We start from the raw sequence: 10,649 nt of genomic DNA on the forward strand, positions 1-10,649 counted from the left end.
CTCTTTAGCTATCGCCTCTCTCTCTCTCTCTCGCTCAACTCATCCCTCTCTGCCTGTTCCTTCAAAAAGGCAAGGATAGCCTCACTGTCCCTTGGTCTTTTCTTGCCCTCTGTTCCTCCTGCTCTACTGGTACCAGGAGCAGAGGCCTGGGAAGTGACTGTGCCACCTGAAGTGGGAGTCAGGTTTGCTGCAACTGTCAGGAGTGGACTGATTGAGTGCTGCTCCTGCAGTGCACCATCCATAAGACTGTACCACTGCCAGGAGGCAGCAGTCACACTACCAGACTCTACCCCTCTTCCAGTTAGGGGGTCTCTAAGATCCTAGAAAGTGTAAGAACGAAGTCAAATTGACTATAGCTTAAAACACATACCAGCAGGTAGGGCAAACTATGGTGAAAGCATCACACACACTAACACTTATATGTTGAAAGATAAAAAACCCCATCCTTTATTTATAAAGCACTTAAAAACAATAAAGTTAACCAGTGTGATTTACAGCATAAAATAATTAATTAACTGATATAAAAGAATTCAAAAAAGCTAAAAAAAAATATGAAAACAAAGACATAGTCAACATCTCAAACTAGGCTAAATGTCTATGAGTAAATCGAAGGTTTTAAACAAGATTTCAAAATTGCAAAAAAGTGTCACAGAAACAGAGGAAGGTGTAGCTAATAATCCAAAGACGAAACTCAGGAATTTATATTTAAATTAGGTCAATGAGGAAGCCTACCTTGTATTTATCCTTCAAATTATTCCATTTCTTCTTTGCTTGTTTTGGCGATATTTCCAGCCTCAGTTTTGCAACACGGACTCTGAGTCGCCTCGTGCTGAAAAGTGCTATATAAATAAATGTACCTACATACCTACCTACCTGAGTAAAACAAAATTGTAAAACATAATGATTAGTACTCAATTGTTGTTATTTTCCCTTTTCCTTTTTTTTTTTTACAAAACTCTTTTATTAGTTTTTTGTCTTCACAAACAAAGCAAATAGAAAATTGTACACTGTACTGTCTTACAGCTTGTATGAGTTTGTGAAGAGGAAGAGAAACAACAAAAGGAACAACAGGAGGTCTTAGGTGCTCCAATTTCTCAGAAAGAAGTTGGAGAAGCCATCGCTTCTCTTAAGGGAGGAAAAGCTCCTGGACCTGACGGCTTCTGTCCAGAATTCTATAAGAAATTGAGTCACCTAGTGGTTGGACCACTTACGGACATGTTTATACACTCGTTTGGATGTGGAGGCTTGCCGCCAACACTTAACCTGGCGAACATCAACCTCATCCTTAAAAAAGATAAGCCACCAGACATCTGTGGCTCTTATAGGCCTATTAGCCTCATTGGGGTAGGCAGTAAGCTACTCTCTAAATTACTTGCAATGAGATTGGAGAAACTCTTGATTTTCTTAATAAACCCAGATCAGATGGGGTTCATACAAAATTGTTTCTCCTTCACAAATATGAGAAGACTACTTAACGAAATTCAGTACTCAAGCCAAACGAATTTTAGAGCCTTTGCTCTGTCCTTAGATGCTGAAAAGGCATTTGATAGGATTGAGTGGAAGTACTTATTTAACGTTTTGGAGAGATTCGGGATAGGGGGTGATTTCCTGAAATGGATCAAAATACTTTACAGTTCCCTGTCAGCCTGTGTCTTGACTAATGGTGTCCAATCTCCATCTTTTACAATACATAGGGGAACTCGACAGGGTTGTCCTCTATCCCCTCTTTTGTTTGCTCTTGCGCTGGAGCCTCTGGCTATGGTCATTAGATCACAGCAAAATGTACACAGTGTGATGATTGGCGATAAAGTCCATAAAATAGCGTTATATGCAGATGATATTCTGTTATTTGTAACAAAACCTGACATCTCAATACCAGCTATCTTATCCACTATTCATGAGTTTGGTTCTTTCTCAGGTTATAAAATCAATTTTGATCAATCGGAAGCAATGCCTCTAGGTATTGCTACTGATCAGGACCTACCCTCTAGTTGTTCCCTGAGATGCTCCCGACATGGCTTCACTTACCTTGGAATTAGTGTGTCCCCTAACTTGTCGGAGCTATGGAAGCTTAATTTCTCTCCAACATTTAGGAAAATAAAGAGCGACTTAGAAAGGTGGCATGACCTTCCCTTATCATTTATGGGGCGCATAAGTCTAATTAAAATGAACATTTTCCCTCGGCTTCTATATCCCCTCCAAATGTTACCCCTTTGGCTATCCAAAAAAGTTACTATGGATATAGAGAGAGCATTTTCCAGATTCATTTGGCATGGCAAGAAACCGCGACAGAAAATCAAAGCTTTACAGCTTCCTGTTGACAAAGGTGGCTTAGCTTTTTTGTTATTTTATCATCGGGTGAATCGCATTCAGATAAGTACAATTTTTGGTAGAATTCCCTCATGACCCTATTAATGTCTGTTGTTTTGTGGTGTCTGTCTCGGTTATTGTCTTGTAAAGATGAAATTGTTTGCTTCCATTCTGCCTTTTGTTAGTCTTGCTAGTAGCCGGCCTGGTTTGTTCCCTGATTGATAATAATCTATGTTTAGCAAAGAAGATGGTCGATTCTGCTTGTTTTGTTAGTAGTTGATTTAAAGCTGAATGAGCTGCTTCTAATTTTTTAGAAAGAGCTCTAGACGGTGTATTTTTAAATGGCAATTCTGTCTGTTGTATTATTCTTTCTAAGCGTAACTGTTCTTTAATGGCAGCTTTTTTCTGGGCTGTTGTATATGAGATGACACTTCCCCTAATAAAAGCTTTAGCTTTCTCCCATAGTAACAAAGGGTTGATATCCGGGGTCTTATTAGTATCCATGAAGAGATTCCACTGATTTGTAATGTAGTCAATGAAAGATGGATAGCTCAGTAAAGAGGGATTCATCCTCCAGTGGCGAGAGGCAGGATCAGCATAAGGGGGACTGATACATAAAATAACAGGAGAGTGATCGGAGATTGCACACGTGCCAATTGAACATTTTCTAACTCGATCCAATACCATTCTTGAAAATAAGAAGTCAATCCGAGAGCACGTTTGATGGGGTTGAGAAAAAAAAGTGTAATCTCTTTCTCTAGGGTTAGGGACTCTCCAGGTGTCATACAGTTCTAAATCTTGGCAAAACTCTCGCAATCTCAGACTTTTCCTTGAGGTTGTAGTAGATTTAGGAGGGGATTGGTCAACATCTGGGTCATGAATACAGTTAAAGTCCCCCCCACTACAACATACGGTGTATGTACCGAAGCAATATTCAACAAAAGTTTTGGGAAAAAAGTAGCCTCATATATATTTGGACCATATATGCAACCTATTAAAATGTGTTCTCCATAAAGATAACCTGAGATGAGAATATACCGGCCATCACCGTCGCTCATAGTTTTCTCCAATGTAAAGGGAAGACTGCGATGGATTAGTATAGCAACTCCTCTACTTTTAGAGTTATGTGATGAGTAAAACACCTGGCCTACCCAGCTCCTCCTCAGTTTCAGGTGCTCATTGTCAGTTAAATGGGTTTCTGATAATAACGCTATTTTTGTGTTTTCCTTTCTCAAGAATGTCAGGATCTTTTGCCTTTTTACCACATTATTTATTCCCTTAACATTAAGGGACACTATTTTGAGATCACTCATAGTAAACCTGATGGTAGCTTGACAGTCTGTGAGAGAGTGTTTCAAGAGCTGCAGAAGACCTCCATGAATTTATGAAAAGTAACTGAGAAACCGGCAGTTCAGTAACATGAGAAATAAGTAGCTCACATTGTACATTGGCGAAGACAATAACAAAAAAAAAACATCGTGAACGAAAGAACAGCCATCCCCAAACGATGGCCCCCAGAAAAACTCTAATCCCCGCAACCTACGCCCCTCTACCCTGTGCGGTTCCGGGACACCAACCGCAGTAAGAAAACCGGGGCACATGAAACCGAGAAAAGAAGAAACATCCTCCCTAAAGCTAAGCCCCCCCACCCCATCCCGAGCCACAGCGAGCTAAACATATTAGAGATGAATTCGTGCAACCAACATACATTTTTATCATACCTTGTTTATCCATGTGAGGCACAAAGTAAACAAAAGTCCAAATCGTGGGATATCTGTCCAACAATTGGCCACATACTTTTGCAACAGGGTTCTGTACCGAAGAGAAAAGAAAGAGAAAATAGAGCATCTACCTCCAGATAAGGACCAGTGTGTGTGTCCAACCACTGTAAGATGGTCTCAATCCATTTCGTCCAGGACAGCAAGCGCTTCCTGGGGTGATCGAAACGATCGGGTTTTCCCTCCGTGCGTAAAAGACAGAACAGTCGGGTATCGCATGGAGAATCTCACCTCCTTCTTGATAAGACGCTCGCACACCCCATTAAACGCACGGCGCATCTCCTTCACAGCAGCAGTCATATCCTGTCTGATGAAGATCGTTTGGTCTTCGTATGTGAGCGGAGCCTGCTTCCTTGCAGCTGCCAGGATCCTGGATGCATCTCTGGAGTGATGTAACTTAATGATCACAGCGCGCGGGCGGCCAGGTCTCGGCGGTCCAAGGCTCCGATGAGCCCGGTCGATCTTGATGACGCCCCGCTTAGACTCCAAGCCAAGAAAAGTTGGGAGCCTTCTCTCAAAAAATGAGACTGGTTGTCGACCTTTTGTGTCTTCTTTGAGGTTGTAGATCAGGATATTATCCCTACGGCTCCGTCCCTCCAGATCTATACATTTCTCCGTCAGAGTGCGTACTTTCGACTCCAGCTCCTTCAGCCTGGGTCCCACCGCCGACATGTTATCCTCCACCGCTGAGATGCGGTGCTCTGCTTCCGTGATGCGCTCCGTGTTAGCTTCTAGTTTAGCAGAGATGCTACTCAAAGTAGTGCTAAACTCCTTAAACTTTACATCCATCAAGGCTGAGATCTTCTCAGTGACGGCTTGGGAGATATCTGCGGCTATGGTGTCAGAGCCGCTAGCAAGCACCTCATGCTGCTGAGCTACCTGAATAGCCTCCTTGCTAGTTAGCATATTCTTCCTTGTTGGCTCCTCAGTTTGTTTATAAGCGGAAGATTTGGCTGTTTTAGGGTTAGGCATGGTTTCAGGTTGCTATAAAGTAAACCTACAGTTTGTTAGCTTTGATAAGAATAAAAAAAATAAACCAAGTTGGCTCGAGAGAGGTGGGAGCCCAGCGACAAGCGTCCGCTCAGGATAACTGCATCACGTGACCCCCCCTTTTTCCCTTTTCTATTTACAAATACCAGCCTTTACTTTAATGAATACTTACTCCCAGCCACTTTAGAAGAATTTCTTCTTCCAGTAAAAAGAGACTCATTGGCCGCATGCCATTCAATAAGTGCTAAGGTTTCCTCGTTTGTCCCTTAAATAATAATAATAATAAAGAAAATATTTTAATTATATAAATTTTTGTACACTTCTCACCGTTACAGCTTGGTTCTTAAATCAGATCTTTTTTTGACACTAATAAAATATCAACAACACCGGGTACTACATGAAGACAAATATATTTCTTTTAATAACACTGAAGAGCTAACGACTGTTTTATGTTGCTAGTTGGTTAGCTAATTAGCATTTTGCAATAGTGAAGTGTCTGAAAAAAAACTCCAACAAAAGCAAATATCCGCAGAAAATTCTACAGGTTACACACATTATACACTACAACAATCATCTTTATATTATTTTTATTTAGGCTTATTTGAATTTTTAATACGAAAACACTTACAGTTATGAGCTTCTCCTCTGCCATCTTCCATTTGTTTGTGGTGCAATGCATTATGGGATATCATGCTTGCGCAAGTCCGCAGAAGGATGCATCAGTGCATCCTCAATAAAACGGAGCAAGAACTTGTAACTTTGAACTTATGAATTATGAAGTGCACTTCATAATTCATCTAAATTCAAGTTCAAATTTACTTACAGTACTTAATAGTCGCTACAAACAACAACTAATAATCAACCAGACAAATCAACTTAGGAATGTGATTGATCAACGTAGCTACAAACAAAATCATATTAGGTACCAGGCTTCATTGCTGCACAAACATGGAATACAACAATAAATAATTCATAAGAAATAATCAAATCTAAAGTTGAAAGAGAAGCCTTTAATTATTAAAGATGTGGTCTGTAATTCGGCTTCAACAATGTGATTTTTTCATCAAGTAAACAATTAGTCAGCGGACCTATCTGATGCTGCTAACTGATTGTCGAGTTTGGTAGCTAATGCTAACTGGTTGTACGTTGCAGAATAAAACGCCCTATTATATACACGAATGATATTTACTCACCGTCGAGTAACGGATTGTCTGAGGAGGTGGATGCAATGTTAACTTGTTCTCATCTGATGGTTTACCAGGCATCAACAAAGCCCAATCTGGTGAGTATTGCAGCGAATATATTAGCGGCGATAGTATTGCACATACAACGTCAAACTCAAATGGTGTTTAACAACTCACCACAGATTCTCGAGTTGGAGTTGGAGTGAAAGTTGGAGATTTCAGATTGTTTTATTAACAACTGACGCCACAGCCAACAGTGAGCAGCAGCATAGTGGAAACCCGGAAATACACATGAAGATCCCAGAGCTTAAAGGGGTGACTTAAAGGGAAAGTGGATGGGTCATGGCGGTCACGTGGGTTACAAACACATCTGGGGTCTTTGAGTGTACTCGTCTTGATGCGTACTTAAAATTGGAAATTTGGCCACCGTCTATGACGTTTCACAAGTACGCAAGTATACAAGTACAGACAAGTACGCATATTGAGAAACGGCCTGTGTGTGTGTTTTCAACTTTTATTCGACATATAGGCTTTGCTAAAACAGGCCTGCTCTTTGCTAAGTCATCCTGCTAATGCTACTCATTCCTTGCTAATGGTAATTCTGGTGACAAGAACCAGGTAAATAGTCCTAATGAGCAAAACCGGAAACCAGACACAGAGACTTGAAATCAGGTAAGTGAGTTTATTTACAGGTGCAGATATTTACAGGTGAGGATAATTGGCCGCAGTCTGAAAAGCAAGGAGGAGTGGGTGAGTCTCGGGTACTTTGTTTAAGAATTTCCAGCATGAGAGTTTGTGAGTAACGTTTCTTTTCCTTACAGGTTGAAGTTTGTTTGAGGCATGCAGAGGAGAGCAAAGGATTCAGCAGCCTTCCGGAGGTGAGGAGTTCCCTGAGTCAACAAAGGTAAGTACGTCCTGACGAGGTCCAGGTAAGTTCCAGTCCAAGAGGTCTTTGTCTAGTTAAGATTGTCCACCTGAGCAGAAAGCAAAAAACAGCACCCAAGAAACTTAACAAAAACTTAGTCTTTAAGTTAGAATCTGTGGCTGTGATCCTAACCAGCAGGTTTGATGCTCCAGCGAAGATCTGGCATCCGTCAGAGGCTTAAATACAGGACACAGCTCATCAGGAGCAATCAGGAACAGCTGGAGAGGAAAAAGTTAGTGGTGCCGCCCCCACAGGCGGAGTTAACCTCAGATCCTCACAAGGGATCAATGTAAAGGATTTCAAATTGATCAAAGGTCAAGGTCACAAGAGCCCGTGAGCTCTAACTATGCAACCGTGTACCGTAGGAAAGTCAAACTTCACACCTGGACTCCCGATGGGTCGAGGATCAGCCCTATGGATTTCGAGGTTAAAGGTCAAGATCACATGTGAAAGAAGACTTTAACTCGAAAACCATGTACCGTGTGAAAGTCAAACTTCACAGGTGGACTCCTTGTGTGTCAAGAATCTGCCCTTTATAATCCCTGTCTACAACTGATCAGCTTTTGTAGCCATCTTCATTCAGTATAAACACACAAAATGACAGCCAGACCCCTTCAAAGTTCCTTCAGGAACTTTTTAGTTATGTATTCTGCCTTTGCATTGTAAATAAAAGTTTTTCAAAACTAGATCTGTTTGAAAAACCTGTGTGGTAATAGATCCTTAAAGTAGTGTAGGAATACTTCACTTCTGTCAGCCCACCCCAGAGCAGTTGTAGCTATAATGTAGCTTTACCGTCATCAGTGTGTGAATGTGTGAATGAATGGGTGAATGATTCTAGTGTGAAGCACTTTGGGGTCCTTGGACTAGATAAAGCATTATACAAGTGCAAGCAATTTACTATTTACCATATTCCTAGTTAGTGTAGTGCTAGAACTTAATGTATGACTGATTGTTAAGGTGTTAAATATCATGTTTCTAAAATTTAAAGTGCTCAAAATTGCAACTGTTTGGACAGAAAAAAAGAATGCTATGTCAAAAAATGTGTAGCTGTAGGATTATACCATAGTAATGAATAAATGCTCTAGACAGTCAGAATAATTTCTGTGTTGTTTTTGATATATTAACATTTTGATACTAAACTACTGTCCATTGATAAATTTTCAGAAGACCACGTAGACCATGTAGATTAACCTTAAGTATTTAAAATGCAGGAACTTCAGCAGGCTTGCCTATAGACCCCAGGGGATCTAAGTGGCCCCCATACCTCCAGCTAAAAAGGTCCACTTTTTTAAAAAAGAAACCCCCCATTCAAAATCCTGACAACTGGCATGGTACTATACAGCTCCAACTGGACCCAAACAATGTCTTTTCGCTACTGATTGGTTAAGCTCATCCTACATTTTGGGCATAAAACACAGTTATATTATTAGACTTTAAATCCAGAGATAGCACTTGGTTCCCACACCATGAGTACTTATGTAATTAATATAATTATTCATATGTACTCAAAAGTCCATATAAATGTGTATATATGTCTAATTATATCTGCGTAAACACTGAAAGCTTTTAATTTTATTATAAAGACAAGGATAAAAAAAAAACTATGTGTGGAAGGTCCATCCAACCTATAATGTTCATAAAACTTAATGTGCCATTTTTCCTGTAATACAAAATGCAGTTGAAGAAACCCTGGAGGATCTCTGTTGTCTTGTATCTGAAAACTTGAAGAGAAATGAGGTGTGAGGAGAGAACTGCAAACAAGTAAGTGTCTTGCTGCTTTGCCATTTACAGCTGACGTGTCCCATCTGGACCATCGCAATCTATATTCTTTTAATCTGAGCTTCACAGCAACTGAATACAGTCACCTCCTAAGCAACTTCCAAAAGGTGATTCATTCTTTTGTTCCTGTTGGGCTGTTAAGTGTGTGTGTGTATGTGCGTGGGTGTGTGTGTGCTGAGTAAAAAGGCAGATGAGGGGTGAGATTTTTTGTAAAAAGCTGAATTCCTGCAGATATCGTGTTTTGTGATTCATTCTTTCAGCCTCCAGTAAAATTAAAATGTTCTCACAACTCTTAACCATGAAATGGTGTTTGATGTTTTATGTGTTTATGTGTGCATCCCCTTGTAAAAGGTAAATGTACTCGTTTTGTAGACCATGATTACATTTCCCCCTACTGCACTCAACAACAAGCTCTATAGGTGCACTTGACTTTTAACAGATAACAATGATGAACTGAAGATGATTATGTGACGGCTGGATTACTATTGTGTATTTTTTGTTTAAACACCTCTCACTTTTGAAATAAAAGCCCACTCCTGGTTGCTGTTGGATAAGTACAGTAATTTTACTTTTCATCACATCACTTAATTAAAGTTATTTGTGGGTGTTAAGGAGGACAGGATAAAGAAACTCTTTACACAAAGCTGTTTTTCAGTAGCATTTCTGTTGCTGTTCACCTGTCTGTTTACACAGCAACAGCGATTGAATTCTCTGACACTGAAATTTTTTGAACCCAGGTCTCAGAGTGAAACTTTTCGGACACTCCCATTTGCATTTCAAAGGAAGCCGCAACCTATGAAATCGCCCATTTGTATGGAGGACCGAAACCTACATAATCAAAAATAAAAGCTGAAATATATATGTTTTGCTTTTGCCTTTTCCTTACACATACATTTCATCAAGTAATGTTTATATTTTGCTTTTGCTTTTTCCTTAAACATGCATTTCATCAAGTAATGTTTATATTTTGCTATTGCCAAGGCAACCACGGAGAAAAGAACGAAGAAGCTCAATTTTACAGAGGCAGAACTTGATATGCTGGTCAATAAGGTGAAGAACAGAAAAAAATATAAGTTTTGGGAGCCACAGTCGTGGCGATACAAATAAAAGGAAGCGTTGTGAGCAGCAGTACTGTCATGAACCCAAGGGTTTCTGTCCAGAGAGCGAAATCAAAACCACACACGAAGACGAGGATAACGGTAAGTGCATTTATTTACAGGTGGAACTATGTACAGTGATCATTTCCTGAAGGAGTCTGCAAGAGAAGTAGAACCGGGTGAGTCTCGGGTACAGCTGTGGTTTCCAAGATGGTTGCAAGGATTATAATGTCTCTTTGTTTGCTTACAGTTCCTAGCGGGAGGTTGTGGCATCGAGGAGGAGCGAAGTGGTTCCAGTAGTTCCCGATGAGGAGCCAGGTTGCAGCGAGGTAAGTATCCGTGAATATCCAGGTAAGTAGTTCCTCAGATCCGTAGTTGAGGCGTGGCAAAAAAAAACCTGAGTCGTAGGCATAAAACAGAGAACGTGATTAGCTTAGGAGCATAAGTTAGGTTAGACGCTGTGGCGGAGAATCTAACCCAGAAGGTTCGATGCTCCAGCGAAGATCTGATCCCAGCCTGCTGCTTAAGTACCAGCTGGTCTCATCAGTGGGAACTGGAACACCTGTGGATGAATGATTAGTGGCAC

The sequence above is a fragment of the Kryptolebias marmoratus genome, linkage group LG23, assembly GCF_001649575.2.
Source record: "Kryptolebias marmoratus isolate JLee-2015 linkage group LG23, ASM164957v2, whole genome shotgun sequence".
NCBI classification, from domain to species: Eukaryota; Metazoa; Chordata; class Actinopteri; order Cyprinodontiformes; family Rivulidae; genus Kryptolebias; species Kryptolebias marmoratus.